The sequence below is a fragment of the Carcharodon carcharias genome, chromosome 8 (assembly GCF_017639515.1).
Source record: "Carcharodon carcharias isolate sCarCar2 chromosome 8, sCarCar2.pri, whole genome shotgun sequence".
Taxonomy (NCBI): domain Eukaryota; kingdom Metazoa; phylum Chordata; class Chondrichthyes; order Lamniformes; family Lamnidae; genus Carcharodon; species Carcharodon carcharias.
In genome coordinates, this window is record NC_054474.1 from 57,126,970 (window position 1) to 57,143,475 (window position 16,506).

At 42.5% G+C, this 16,506-nt stretch overlaps 1 protein-coding gene across 3 annotated transcripts in view; it reads left to right on the plus strand.

Annotated features, from left to right (window-relative positions):
• The window catches only part of pdlim7 (PDZ and LIM domain 7), a 144,468-nt gene that overhangs the window by 45,612 nt on the left and 82,350 nt on the right, over positions 1-16,506 (plus strand). The window lies entirely within an intron of this gene.

Sequence of the window (16,506 nt, forward strand, 5' to 3'; positions counted from 1 at the left end):
AAGATCGTTTGTGTTCCCATGCTCAAAATGTAGAGGTGTTATGAGATAATTCATTACTGGATAGCTTCAGTCCTTTCTTTTCCATTGAACTCTGACTAAAAAGATTGGAGGTTAGGAAGAGGTGTGCGGTGGGGGGGCGGTGGCTGCATTACTTAATGGATATATTTATGCTTCACAATTTATCTTTATTCCAACATTGTTAAAGCAAACACTTTAAAGTACCCTGATACTTAAAGTTGTAAGGGAATGCATGACCCAGAGCCTTGGGGGTGTACGTGCACAAATCTTTTGAAGATGGCAGTCCAAGTTGAGAAGAGCGTTTTATTTTTAAAAATGGGATCCTTGACTTTATTAATTGAAGCATAGAGTACAAAAGCAAGGAAGTTATGCCAAACCTTTTAAAGCACTTTTTCAGCTTCAGCTGCATGTTAGTGTGGTTCCCAGCATTGAACACTGTGGAAAGGATGTCAAAGCCTTGAAGGAGATGCAGGAGAAATTTATTAGAATGGTATCTACCCATAATGAGGAAATTCGATTATGTGAAGGGACTGGAGAAGTTGGAGATCTGGAATGCACTGCCTGAATGAGTGATGGAAGCAGATTAAATAGTAACATTCAAAAGAAAACTTGATAATTAGTTGAAGGGAGAACAATTACAGAGCTCTGGGGAAAGAGAAGAGAATTGCAATTAATTTGATAGCTCTACCAGAGAGCTGGCACAGACACACAAGTCCTCTAGGTGCTCATATCTGCGCTGTGCTCCGGTCGCACAGTTTACTATGGGCAGAATTTTATAGTTCCCCCACTGATGGGTTTGCAGGCAAAGGGACCGGTAAAGTTCCCTGGGTGGTCTTTCCACCACCACCACCACCATGACGTGTCTGCAGTTTCATGTGGAACAGGCAATGCCCAGGGAAGCCCTCCCACTCTTGCCCCAATTGAGGCCTTAAAGTGGCCAATCAGCTGCTTTCTGCTCGGCCTCAATTTTTTGCCTGGCAGGAGGAATACTGGGGTGAGGGGGAGGCCCTGCTCAGTTCTTGGGGGAGGGGGCGTGGGGGCACCATGGGGCTGTGCCCCTCTAAAGGGCCCCTTTCCACCTCAGCCACCCCATCCAAGGCCTTCCTCCCACAGGTGCTACCTCTGCACCCCTTCCTCGGCCTCTCCATCAAGACTCCTTGTGCCTCACCTCCCCGCCATGAGATTCCCTGCGATTACCTGGTCCTGAACTCCTGGCCTTCGAATATGGAGGCTGTTTGTAGTTCAAATCCTGGTGACTGCTCCTGCTGGGACTACAGAGCTGCTGGCCAATCAGATTGGCTGAGGGTGTCTCTGAGGCAAGTGTGGGGTGGAAGTCCTGTCTCCAGCCAATTAACACTCCTTGGAGCATAAAATGGCGGTGGGGCTGCTGACTCTTTGGGTGGAGGGGTAGGATTGCTCACTATCTGAAAAGTCCTGCCCTATAAACTTACTCCTCTGTTTGATGAAGTTCAATGCACTGGTATTGGGCTTAAAAGCTCTTTAAATGTGGGAGCAGTGAGAAGCAGCAAATCTTGTTGCTGGCCAGGACCATGTATTTGGGCTGGACTGATTTTGTATTGTGACAGTGGTGGTTTTTAAGAGTAGCAGAGGTCCAGGGGTGTTAACCTCTTGTGTGACAGACCACGTTTCAATCTTTTTTTCACTCATGGACCCACTGAGCAAATCGGAAAGGTAAGGCAACAGAAATTTATCTGGCTATTAATCAAAACAACAATTTTTATGAACAAGCTTCAAATGAGAAAACTAATTTATTAGCTTACTTTTTTGCCACCACATTGAACACTGGTTTAGTGAGATACCTGGCACTATAGCCGCTAAACCAAGGTGGTAGGTGATTCCGAAATGACCCGACGCTGCTAAAGCAATTGCCCATCACATGTTTGAATTACCTCTCATTTACCTATGCATGCACAACCCTGCATGGTAGTTTTCTGGGGACAGATCAGATCAATTCCTCCTCAAAGCACATACTGAGACTTTGGAATTCCCTTCCTAAACCTCTCTGTCTCTTTTAAGACAAACAGGAAAAAAATAGATAAATGGTCAAAGTAACCAAAACGGTGATAAATTTTATAGTATGAATATGTTGAAATGTTTCTCTGTTAATAACAACAGTGACTTCTCCTCCATCCTTCCCACAGCATTATACGTTCAGGTTTTCAAAGGTGTGCAAAAACAGGCTACACTATTCTGCCACGTTGAAATCAGTCAGAGAAAATTCAGGCATTTGATTGCAACAAAAAAGATAAACATCCAGATATCGCCTGTGTTTTTTTTTAAACCAACATAAGTAAAACGTTTTACCTAGACCTTTATCATGTCATCATATTTTGTGCAACAGAGCATTCACAAGTTTATGAAAATAATGTATTAATACATGCCATATGTATATTCCCAAGGCAGTTTAGAGAAAAACTTCCTTGAAGGCTTAAAGCTAAAGGCACTACAACGTGCAGAGCCAATCCACATAGACCAGGAAGATTTCACATTCTATTCTGACTGGATGACCTTAGCTCTGCTGGAAGCAAGTGTGCTATAATAGGCCTCATTACTCCAGACTTAGTGAAGTGAAAGAAGAAGTCTGCACTGGAGCACTATTTAGTGACCTTTGCTGGAAAGTTTCTGGTAGAGGATAGGATTGGACTTGGCTGCGAGATTCTCGATGGCTGAACACTGTCACCATTCACTACTTAGACACAAATTAGGCAGCCTCTCCCTTGCAACATGTTCCACACCCTGCAGGCACCTTCCCATCCCTCCCCGCGCTGCAGAACTCACTGTCACTGCTCCAGTGCCACCACTCACCTTCCCACTGCTTGCTGCTCCTCCAATCACAGACTGTTTCTCTCCCACGTTTACAGCTCTTAAAAGAATCTGTCATTTCCACTTATGTGTATTTTGAACTCTAGCTGGCATGCTGGATAGAAACCCTTAGCAGGCTGGGCTCTAGCCTATGGTCCCTATGTTGGATAACCCCTATATAGGCAAAGTGTTTGGTGCCTCTTCCTTTCAGTAGCCTAAAACAAAGTTGGTTGCTGGTTGTATTTGTTAGTTTTTGTTATATATGCCTTTATCAAGTGGGAGTTGAACTGTCTATTCAGCTCTTATGTGCACTGTATAGGTGAGAGATGAGATTGCTGCATTGTAGACTAAATGGGCTTATTACAATTTGCACCTCCTTTTGTTCAAATAGTATCGTGCATCACCTGAAAAGGCAGGTGCAATTTCTGGGGTTTCATCTGAAGGATGGCACTTTTTGACAATGCAGTACTTTTGGGTACTTGAACACACAATCTAAACAGATTCTCAAGCTCTTGGAATGGGGCATGATCCCACAGCCTTCTGATTTTTGAGGCAACACAATTGTTCGGCAGGCTTGAGGAAACCAAGCTCCTTGGAGGCACCTTTATCAAAACAGAAGATTTGGGGTTTCATTTAAGATCTGATGAGATGGAACAATAATATTGGAGCATGAAATAATAGAAGTTATAAAAGGAAAGAGATGGTAGCTTTTGACAGTTAAAAGGGTAGTTTGAAGAATTGGAAGTTGTAAGACTTGATTAACCCATTGAAGGGCATGGAGGAGTTCAAGATATAATAATTCAGCCATTTGATGATGAAATTGGAGGTTATAAACACAGCTTGTGTAGTAAATGTAAAAAGACATGTTTAGAAGTCAGAACCAAGGCCAAATATGTGGCTAGATAATGTGATTGACTGGGTGGGTCTGAGACTGGTGGAATACCTTGAGGGTATCAAAGTATGGAATGTACTGGCTGCATATATTCAGAATGGAGAGGGCATATACATAATAGGGAGATCTGTAAACTAATATGGTATGGAAAGGTGAAATGGGAGTGGATTAATCTGAAGAAAAGTAAGAACATCTGAAAAACATTGGGTAGAGAAGATAAGTATCCAGCCATGGCTGCAAATTCAGGCTCCCTTGATGATTCAATTGATTTTAGTGAATGAGGAGTGAGCCATATAGATCAATAACATTCCAATTTCAAATATGGTCTGTGCCAAATACTAAAGAAAAACTGTTGCTGCTACTTGCCCCTCGCCATGGAGGTCTTGAGATGTTGCTGAGGATGATATTGGCCATTGCTGTTTTGGCAAGCTCCTGCCAACTTCCTGTCTTCAAGACAGGAAAGCAGAAACCTTGGGAGGAAGAATAACATTTACATATGGTCTCTAGAAATTGTTTGCCTTAGGCCATATTTTTATTATTTATGCCTTTTAATTATATTCTTGAAACATCAATTTTAACAATTATTTTAAGTTTCTGATGCTCCACTGCCTGATTATTAGACATCTCACATTATAACCCTCAAAAGTAGCTCCTTTGAGATTGGAGAATTTCAATTTTGAGGGGAGAGGCAACTGAATTAATTTTAAACATACTCCTGATGATGTGGCATTGCATGTTTGGGGACTAGAACCAGTGACAAAATGTAGAGTTAGAGTGTTACATGTATATCTTTGAGATGCATAACCTCCATGCATGAATCCTAGGAAGTGGAACTTTGTTTCAGAGCAAATTGCTTAGCTAAGCCTTTTGGCCATTCTTTGGTTATGATTTACCCGCCAAACATCTCTCTCATTTTTGGGTTAAAGATGCACTTCAAGTAACTCTCCTTAATGTTTAATAGCAATTTGTACCAGAAAACTGGAATTGCAATTCTGCAGTTTCCAGCCAAGCTAATTTTTTTTTTCCATTTGTTCATGGGATGTGGGCATCAGCTCCAAGGCCAGCATTGCCCTTGAGGCCAGTTAAGAAGGCCTGGAGTCACATGTAGGCCCGACCAGGTAAGGACACTAGGTTTCCTTCACTAATGGACATGTCAACCAGATGGGTTTTTACAACAATGGATGATAATTTCATGGTCACCATTAATGAGACTAGCTTTCAATTCCAGATGTTGTTAATTGAATTTAAATTTCATCAGCTGCTATGGTGGAATTTGAACCCGTATCCCCAGAGCATTAGGCTGGATCTCTGGACTATGAGTCCACAATCTTCCCCTAAAATACACTAAAATATATTTAAATGTAAAACATATGTCTTTGTGGGAATACATTGACATTTTTGGTATTTAAAATGTTCTTTAAATCTACTTAGTAACAATGGCCAGGATTTTCCAGTCCCAACAGAGGCGGGTTTAATGGAGGGCGGAGGCCACAAAGTAGCAGGAGCTGAAAGATCGGTTTCCCGCCAGCGTGAAGTGATGGCAGGAATGTGCACTCCTGCCCGTCATGGCGGGTCGCCATTCCCACCAAAGGCCAGCTTGAAGCCGTTTTGCATCAAGTTAATGGGATGCAGATGTGGGCCTGATTGGAATTGTACCCCCTGTCCAACTATCTGCACCACCAGCTGGTGTCATGCTGGTCTGGAACATGTCTGGACCAAAGTGGCATTGACATGTTGGTTGCCCCAGGTCGTCTTTCAGGAGATCAGAAGATGGAGATCACCAACAACTGAGGACCCTGGAACACTACGTGCAGGGGTGGGTGGATGGAGCATCAACTGCATGAATGCTGCATGGGAACGGATGGAGCAGCAGGTCAGCTTAACTGGATAACTGAAGGGGAATCCCAGCACATAGTACTGACCATGCTAAGGCATTTCAACAGATGAACGCTTAAAGGGCAAAGGCTCAGTGTGCGCGGAAGGCTTCTTGCACAGCTCGCAAAGATCCTAGCCTCTCTGCATATTCATGATTCTGAGGAGCAATAGCCCCAGCTTGGGGTGCCCCCCCTGAAGATGGGGGAGCAAGGAGGTAGGGAACGCACAGGCTTAACAGCTATGAGTTGGAATTAAACCATATCAGACCTCATGAAAGGGCAAGTGTAATCTATTTACAAAAGTGTAAGAAACTTAACAATGATAGTGCACCCGTTCAACCACATGAGAAATCATGAATATATATAAACATGAGTATAAAATGCATCATGTTCCGACCTTCCTTCAGCTCTGAAGAAGAGTCATACGGACTTGAAGCGTTAACTCTGTTTCTCTCTCCATGGGTGCTGTCAGACCTGCTGAGTTCTTCCAGCATTTTCTGCTTTTATCACATGTAACTTCTTAATCTTTGTTCTCCACCATTTCATCTAGGTGCTCCCTGACATCTGCAGCAAGGGTGGAGGCAGCCTGCTGACCAGTTTGTCCTGTTGTCCTGGATGTCTTTGGTGGGTGTCCTCTCGAGACCTGAGGCCTAGAGGGCCCCGGCCTACTTTGGCTGCCCTGCTGTGGGGCAGCTGCTCCCTCTGTGGTCAAGAAGACAAAACATTGGGGCCACAGGCAAGGGGATTCTGAAGGGCCGGACACCCTTAGAGTCCTGAGTGGAGGCTCCAGGGGTGTCCAACAGCCGCTCCTCCTCCCTTTGGGTTCCTGAGGGCCCCTGCCTGACTCCTAGAGGAGAAGGGGCAGCTGGAGGGAGGTCAAGGTGCCCCAACCCCCTCTCATGTAGCCACAGCAAGACCTCACTACAGGATGGAGTGCAGGTCTATGCGCATCTCTGACAGAAACTGGGCATTCTGCTGGATGAGGTTCTTCATGATGTTTACCATCCTCCCCACGGAGGCCTCCATGAGCACACAGGTTGGAACCACTTCATTAGAAAGCACACGGATGGACTTCTCTGTGTTGTGTGTCACTGTTGAGGGCCTCTGACACCTCTGCCTAATGTTCCCTCACCTCTTGCAGCATCCCCAACGTCTGGGACAGGGCTGATCCCAGAGACTCGTCATACGACTTGAACCTCACAGGTGCCTCTTCCCCAGCAGTCTCCTGAGTGCCAGTGAGCTTGGCTGATTCTGCCACCTCCTGATGCGGAGATGTACCTGTGTGGTGACCACCAGGATGTGAGATCATGCTTGAACTAGATCTAATTCTCACCGAGTTGTGTGTCTCTGTGCTGGTGGAGGGTGCAGGTGACTGCCTTGACAGTTCTACAGATGCACTTTCTTCCTCCTCCCCAATGCCTTTGGTCCTCTGTGGGCTGGAAGTACTGCTAGACAGTGCTCCCCCTGCTGGTCTTCCCCTCTTCCTGCTGGCACCTGTAAGTGCTAGAGGAGAAAGCAAGGGTCTGCATGAGCTGCTTCCAACATGGCTTCTATGTGAAAATACTGGGTATGGAGGCTGCCCACTGATTTCTCCATCTGCTCCAGGCTCAGTCTGGTTCCTCCCCTGCCAGCTTGGCTTGGGTTTTGGGTATCTTTTTCATGCTTTCTTACAAATAACCCACCGTGCCATGTGATTGATGTACTGCATGTTGTCCACAAGGGTCTGGGGCAGCACCCACCAGAGCAGTGAGCCCATGCAGATAGGATAAAGCTCACAGAACCTTGTCATTAGCGGTGCTTGCTGGTGCCCTCAATGCATAAGTCTATTTCCCCTCCACCCTCCTCCAAACCACCGAGACAGCATCTGAGCTCCTTGTGTGGAAGGTTTAGGGACCTGCGGTGGCCTCTCCACCTTCAGACTAGATGGACTGCAGTGGGGCTATGAGGCATCACCTTATCATGTTGAGTAGCTCTTTTATGCATGTGCTGCACAGATTGTGCCCTTGCCACTGAGGCCCATGCCCCCTCTACCATTCAGTGAGGTGAGTGTGAGCAGTTGAGGGTTCATGCGCCCTGGCGGAGTGGATGAAGTCATTCATCTGTTTCTGGAATTGCAGGGCAATTTTCTGGTGGATGCCGTGGACACTGACCACCCTGGAGACTTCCTTCCACAAAGAGTTGGTCAGACGGTTCGGCCTCCTCCTTCCATCCTCTGGGTCCTGGCCTCCACTGCAATGAGCGGCACGTCGAGGCAAGTGTTATTGAATCTGGGGCCGGAGCTCCTTGGGATCGCTGGACCGTCTCCTCCTCCAATGGTGGCCATGCGGCAAAGAAGTTGATGCCGGGCGCCTTTTAAATATGGCGCCGGGGTATGATGGTTGGACTTGTGTCATTCAGCTCAACTTGCCGCGTAATATGTTGAGAAACCCCCAACTGCTTAATTAATTAGGCCAGCATCACGCGATTTGACACGAATTCCCACCGGCTCCCACGGTGGGAGATGCTCCTGGTTCCCACCCCTGCCACGGGATGTGGCCCAGAATGGAAAATCTTGGCCAGTGTCTTTCAAACTGGACTGATGATTTTGGGGTGGTAATCTTGCCCAGCAGTTCACTTATGAGCACAAGTTGGAACTGATTCTGAAAGTAAATTATGCTTGTTCTACTATGATCATGTCCCGAGTAATCCAACTGGAGTTTAATGCTTCAGTGATGATGTTTAAAACTGTATGCTACACACACCCCTGTGGAGGTATCCTGGCATACTTCTGTGATGAGGTATTAACCTTGTATAGAACATGAGGGATTTATTCCCAAGGCGATTTTTTTACTTTTAAAAAAGCCTAAGCTAACAGAAATGAAAAACTGATGTAGATTTGCAGGTGAAGTCCTGAAAGCTGGTCAATCCGTGTTCTATGGGTTGTCTGCTAGAGGTTGCAGAACCCTTTATATATCATAGAATACAGCTTAAAAACAAGAGAGAAGTCATTGTGACGTAACTTACTATGTGGTTTTGCTTTCCCCAAACATTTACCTGGACTATCCTCTGACAGATGAAGGATTTATGTACAGATATCAGAAGTCCTCAGTACTTTGTTGAAATTATCATCCTGAATTTGGGCATATAGACAGGAAATATAAATAAGAATTAGGAGCAGGACACCATTTAATAAGATCATGGCTGATCTGATTGTGGCCTTAAATCCACTTTCCTGCCTGTCCCCATAACCTTTACTTCCCTTGTTGATCAAAAACCATGTCTAAATCAACCTTGAATATCTCCAATGACCCAGCCCCACGGATTGCTCAGGAAGAGAATTCCAAAGATTAATGACCCTCAGAGAAGAAACTCAACCTTGCCCACCCTAAGTGGGAGACCATTCATTTTGAATCTGTGCCCCTAGTTCTCGATTCCTCCACAAGAAGAAGCATCCTCTCAGCATCTACCCTGTCAAGACCCCTCAGAATCTAATGTTTCAATAAGATCACCTCTCATTCTTCTAAACTGCAATGAGTATAGGCCCAACCTCCTCATTCTTTTCTCACAAGACAAACCATTCGTCTCCAGTAATCATCCAGTGAACATTCCTTTTGCCTTCCATTATGGATTCTGAAAAAATTGCCTCTACATATTTCCTGTATTTTTGTGCTGGACGTTCGGTGGGAGGTTTGGGGATGCTGCCACTCTCGTCATTTTCTACCCTGGCACTGGTGTCAATAACCATCAAATCCTGGATTTAACCTTTCCCAGTTGCCTGATTACATGAAATTTGTCCTGCTCTTTCCTATTTTGACTCTGACTTTATATCCCCTCCCCCCTTCCTTGGCCCTGTGCTTCATTGATGCATTAACTATTTGGCTTTATTACCATGATTTGAATTATATGTGAGCTATACTATAGGGAGCCCGCTTTTATGATGAACAACTTGGATTTATCATTTATAATGACTTTCATGAGAAGTTTTCCTTCAAACCAAAAATCCAAAACACAAGTGTACCTCAAGGAATTTTCCACATTCTTAATAAGAGAGCTCTGAACAGTTTAAAAACTTGGTTAATGAAGAATGGAATCACATTTTTTGCTTCAACATTGGAGCTGCTTTTTTTAAAGTGAAAGGCTGTTCAGTTTTGATTTCCAGCCTATGCTTGAAATGGGGTTCATGTTGGTAATAAAGTTAGTTTGAATTGTAAGATGAGATATTTGATCATGGGCATAATTCTGTTCTGTACTTTTCAGGAAGGGTTGGTACATTTCCTTGAATCCGGTACATAAGACTGCTTAAAAACAAAATGGGGAAAACAACAAGTTTCAGGTTCATTGAACTTAGATGTTGAATCGTTCTGTATGGCTAATAAAATAACTTGAGAGCCTTCAAACTAGAATCATAGAATAGATCAAATAGTTTTAGATAGAATTAGATAACTATTGACTGTAGTTCTGATTTTAAGTTTTAGTAGATTAGTATTTAAAGAGAATAGCTTCCTTAACTCCCAATCAGGGGTCCCTTTGTAAAAGTTTTAAAACTAAATAAAGCTTATTTTGTTCACATCTTGTAAATATCAGTCCTAAATTAGGCAGCAATGCATGTTGTGGCTTTGGCATTTAGTGTCATAGTAAAGGAATGTACACTGCAAGAAAATGCCCGTGAGACTAACCCCACCTCCTACCACCACCCCAGGAAGATGTAAGAGTGGAGGGGAGGAAATGTTGTGAAGAACTTTCACTGAAAACATGTGCCTCTTAGTGATTGGCTAAATATGCCAGTGGTAGACAAGAATTTGCATTGTTATGAGTGCTAGATTTTATGGGCTGGATTTGCACTGAGTCAGAATGACTTGGGCACCATTTTAAAAATGGTGTCTGGGACCCAGTTCCTGGATTCGCAATCCCATCCCTGGGGTTTTTGATTTTTCAGGATTGCCTTTTAAGGGTGCAGGCTGATTTGGGTCAAGAGCTTGTATCCTGCACTCCCAAACTGGCTGGCTCCATTGCGGGGTCTTGGTCCTCTGAAATTTGGAGTCGAGTCAGGTTTTCAATGAGTCATCATTCACGGTACCTCAGCAGTGTCGTGAACCACAGTCTGCATTAGGGGACTAATTAAAAGTCAAATTCGAAATGTCATTGTCCTCATGCTGAGGTATGCTCCCCCACCCAATACCACGACACCTCATGCCCCCTATGCTAAGATATGCCCCTTCTCCAACCTCTCATGCCAAGCTGTGCCTCTTACATGCCCCTGCCCATTTACCCAATATACACTATATGAAGCCAATGAACACTATAGTGACAGTAGAATATGTAATAAAAAAAAGTTTTAAGAACAATAATTCATTCATAACTTTCCAATTTTTTTTTAAAAGGTCCTTTTACTACAGGACGATAAAAGTGTTAATCATCCAGACCCTTAATGTTTCAATAGCTGAAATTACAAGCACATGACACCTTTTATCCTTGTTTAAATAAACATTGTGCAATTGACAGCAGAAATCAGAGAGCCAGAGCTGTCAATCAAGCAATGTTTTCTCTGGGGCTCTGATGTTTCAACAAACTAATGGATTTCTGGTCTCTCAGCCAAGCCTCATTATATATTCTTGGCTGAGGGCCTAAGCATCTTTTGGAGTACTGAAACACTTGACCCCCCTGTCTCTTTTAAATTGAGGTAAAATAGAATACCCTGGAAGGGGGGGTTGGCATGAAGTTGAATTGAACTTTGCCCTATGACAGGACCATTCGATTTAGTTGCCTTGAGGATAGGGGGTCCATGCTAAGCCCTAATGAAAGTCAGTTGTGTGTTTTAACACCTGGACACTAAAGAGGATGCAGCTGTTCTTGCTTGCAGACTTACAGACTTTGAGGCAGTCAGATCAAAAGCAAGTGCTGCAATGCCAGGTAGAAGAAAATGACTGCCTTTAGGTTAATCAAGTGGAGTTCTGGTGAGGATGGAACCCCAGTTTGAAGGAATAAAGCCTCTTGTGGAGAGTTGAAGACCAAGTAACCACCGCTATATGCCTTGCTGCTGGAAGTTCATTCAAGCATGCCCAGAAGATTGAGTAAAGTGTCCTTTGTTTAAAAGGACATTGGAAGATTCATCCTGGTGGGGCAGGGCGAAGAGTTGAATTGCCAGGAGACATTTGGGACTTTAAATACAAGGCTATGTATCTGCTGAGAGTGTGCCATAATATATAAACGTGGTGTAGGTTTTCACCTGTGTTAAGTTATTTGGGAAAGGTAGAGGGAGGAGAGGCGATTTAGGGAAGAAATTCAGAGCTTATGGTTTTGGGAACTAAGGCATGGTTGCCTGAAGTAGTGCAAAGGAAATCGGGAATGTGCAATATATGAACCCTGTGAACTCAGCCATAGATGTGTGTGGCCTAGAGAGAGTAACTATAAAGATTGCAATTTACTTAGTGTGTAACTTTCTTTTGAATGTGATGTAATATCAAAGCAAATGCTGATGCCTTCATCTGGAGGGACTACTTTGAGCTAATAAGTATCTGCGGAGCTACAGGGAAGAATTGAATATTATACTGAATAGTAACTAATGGAAAATGTTACATTTGGATGGTACTTCAACTTTGGAATGTGCTATGATTAGTTCAGCACCATTGCCTATAAATTAGAACTGGTTGTTGCAAAATTTGTTGGGCTCATTTAAAAAATTAGTTTACTTGAAACATCTTTGTAACTTACACCAGGAATTTCAATATTAACATGAATACTATAAAGATGGTATGGAACTAGGATGTAGTAACACCTGCAGTCCTTCAGTTCCATTGTGTCAATGTTTGGAGGAATTCACTAATTGGAGGAGGTTGCACATAAGACTGCATCCAAATTGGAGAATATAATAACTAAAGTTTAAGAAATCTGGTCTTCTCAAATTGTAGTGTTGAGTTTGGGGACTGTTTATCCTTCTGATCTCTTCAGGCTAGTGGAATACACAGCTAGATAACATACAATTTAATGTGGAGAAGTGGGAGCTAATATACTTTGAGGGGAAAAGCATGTAGTGGGAGAATAAATGTAATAGAGACATGCTTGAGAGTTTGAGGAATATAGACTTGGGTGCAAATACATGTATTTTTGAAAGCGAGAGTGTAGTTAGATGAAGCCATATCCCTATGCCCCATTATTGAAAGGATATATTTAATGCCCAAAAATGCAATAAAACACCAGCAGAAATACTTTTTCCTTGCTGCACCTGAAAATCTTTTTGAAATATGAGGAGACTCTCTCAAGTGCAATTGAAGGATATTCTGATTTAAGAGTTGGGGGCATGACCAGCTTTGTGGGCGCAGATTTATTCAAGCAGAGGGTTTGGACAGTCGTAAAAGTTTGAGGAGATTTGGGCATATTTTTTGTGACGTGTGTAACTCTGTTAAGATCAGATTATGCATGTCTCTGCATGAAAATGTGTAGGAAATGAATCCTTTATTTTGAGCTGATTGAATGCAAATGTGTTTTGATTATATTACAACTGTTTTTCTTTACTTAAAATGTCAGAATGGAGGAAGGAAAGAAAGAGGAAGAAAGCCTTTATTAACAGTATCTTCACAGTATCACAGTATCTTTACAGTGCAGAAGGGGGCCATTCAGCCCATCAAGTCTATACTGGCTCTCCAAAAGAGCATTCCACCTAACTGCCCTCCCCTGCCTTATCCCCATAACTTTACACATTCTTTCTTTTCAGGTAGCAATTCAATTCCCTTTTGAATACCTCGACCGAAACTGCCTGCACCAACCTTTCGGGTAGTTTGTTCCAGACTTCAAACCACCCTCTGCGTGAAAAAATTTTCCTCATATCATGTTTACTCCTTTTGCTAATTATTTTGAATCTGCACCCTCTAGTTCTTGATGTTCTCTTGAGTGGAAATAGTTTCACATTATTTACCTTGTCCATACCCCTCAGGATCTTGAATACCTCAATCAAGTCTCCTCTCAGCCTTCCTTTTTCTAAGGAAAAGAGTCTCAACCTCTCCAATCTACCCTCATAACTACAGTTCTTTATTGCTGGAAACATTCTTGTGAAACAGTCATGAGTCTCCTGTGTTAATTTCCCATGCTTATTGTAAATTGTAGCCTTCTGAACTATTTGAGCTATTGGTATTGTATTTTGGCTTGTTTCTAGAGTCATAACTATTGGCGCCAGTTTGCAAGCAGAGAGGTGTCTGATTCATGTTCTTGTTAACAAACTTGGCAGTTCTCAGCATGGCTGTTAAATAGAGCATGACATGTTGGCATGTTAACAGAATGCTCTAGCACTAGGTGGGAGTATGAAGCCTGTCTAAACCATTTGGATCCCGCTAGAAATGCAGCTCCAGCCAAGTGACTATGGGTGTTGCCCTTGAAAATGAACAATCTCATTTTCCACCTTTTAAAGTGAGGCAAGTGACATCTATCATCAATAATATCCTTGTCTGGATCTTTGCTCCCAAGGCGGGTAGCAAAAGTCAGAAAATTTCCTGGCTCACTGCCCCTGCCTCAGGGGAAACTCCTCCAAATGACGGGATCTTCACTCCTGCGGGTGGTGCAGGTGTAGCATAGAGTTGGACCAGCCACACCCAGACAGAGATTAGAGGTGCCCACTGGGGCTGCTGAATGCCGACGTGGGGCTAGTTAAGACATGCTTTTGTTCTTCAGAACTTCATCCAGTTGTTTTGATAATTTTTAGGGCCTCTAGCCCTCACCATCACCACCCATGCTTAATGCCAACTCATGTCAACCCACCCTCCCCCCTTGGCCCTTACACCCTCCACACCAACTCATCCAATATCCACATGCCTATATCAGTGAGAGTTGGAAAAAAATAACCTATTCTAGTGGTCACAATAGCTGTTTGTCAAATGTTTTTCCAAGGGCTATAATTCTGTCATTATGAATGCTTAGCTGTTTTCCATAAGCAATAATGTCCTCAATTTACAGTTTGACTGCTCAAAGAGATTATTAAAGGATTAACTGTCTTTGTGGGGTTAAGAATAGAATTATATATTTTTTAAAAACTTCAATTCATGAAAGCCAGCATCCACAATGGGCAGGCTTCAGGAGTCAGGTTGAGATGAATTAAAAAGGTCTTAATATCTATTAACAGTCTTCGTTATATTACAAAAAACTCCTGTTCATGAAAGCCCATTCAAAACTTTATACGGGATTAAATGCTTGAGGAGATTTTAAATAAACAAACAAACTTTCATTCATAATCCCATGTCAAAGACAGCTAATCCTATAATAGTCTCTTTGAGCTGTCAATCAGACTGTGAACTGAGGATCCCCATGCTGAGATAACTATAGCCTGTGGAAAGTAGCCAAGCATTTGTGATAGCCCTGGGGAAATGTCAACAAACAGCAATTGTGACCACTAGAATAGAGTTTTTTCAACTCCCACTGATACAGACAGGCTTTTATTTTTAAAGGGTTGGGGGTTAAAGAACTTCACATCATGACAGGTCTATGGACCTTATCTGCCCTTCAAGAGCATTTATGTCTACTTTAAAAAAAATGAGATTCCTGCACTGCAGGTTAAGTCCTCGCTACAGCAAAAATAGGGTTTGTTTGAACTCAGTGCTGAGTTCAAATAGCCGTGTTAAGTGCAGGTTTCCTTCCTGTGTGACTCACAATCTGCCCCCTTTCCCCTACTAGCGTAAATGAGATCAGTTGGGAATTGGGGGTGGGGGGTCAGGCAAGATTTTGGGATCCAGGTTCTACCTACCATTTTTTAAAATGTTCACGGAGTCTCTGCAACCCTGTGAAAATCCAGGCCCTCGTCCCTGAATTTTGTTTTCCTTCAGCTCTGTCATCCCAAGTTCTATGTTTCACTGTTTGATTCACTGGTCAGTTTTCCAATGCATGGCCATTCTTATATACCTACTACTTCATTACTAGGCCTAAATTTCAAATTGCTATTCGCTTGTGTTCAAAATTGTGTTCAGAGTTTTATTGGACTTAATAAAAATGAATTACTTCCCTAATCATTAGACTTCCAGAAAACCAGTTGAATTCTAGGCTTTGTGGGCTAGGTTTTTTAAAAGACTATTTTACCTTCTGCATAGCAATACAAATAAAAGGCCTAATACAATAATGAACCAATAACAGTTATTTACATATTATTGCTAAAGCACACATATTGAACAGGATAAGAATTAACTATTACTTTTGGTGTGTTCTACTTTTCCTAGTCGTAACATTTTTTTTGGAAGCTTTTTGCTTCAATTTTTTATCTTTTGATTAACTGGTTCTGTTCTTTAGGAAATTCTTCAAAAATATTATTTGTTTTTCTACTGGCCAATGAACCTAACCTCTATTCCTGAAACTACCGAACTACAATGCATGTGTTTGTTAGTTGAGCAGCTGATTTTGAGTCAGTCAAATTTTATGACTTTTTATGACTTAATTTATTTAATCAGCCCTGCTGGGTCACTGTAATGAGGAAAGCTAAGGCACCAAATTAGGGAGAAATTGCTGACATGCTTATTTCTTATTTTATATGAGCAGTATGGCACAGCAACCATTTATAAGCTTATTAAATTTGTAAAAATGATAAAATAGTGGTAGATGATATGGATGGAAGATGCAGTTAAGCTATTATAGAAAGGTTTTGATCAATTTTGTAACTGGAAAGACAATAATACTATACAAGCATAGATGTGTACCATCAAGAAAGACACTATTCAACCTATTGTACCTGTGCTTGCTCTTTTGAAAGAGCTATCCAATTAGTCGCACTCCTTTCTTATGCCTGTATTTTTAATGCTGACCCAATGCAAAATGTATATATTGAAATAGTAAGCAGTGGGTATATGACTTTTAAAAATATTTATTCATTCACGGGACGTGGACGTCGTTGCTGGACTGGCGTTTATTGCCCATCCCTAATCTCCTTTGAGAAGGTAGTGGTGTGCTGGC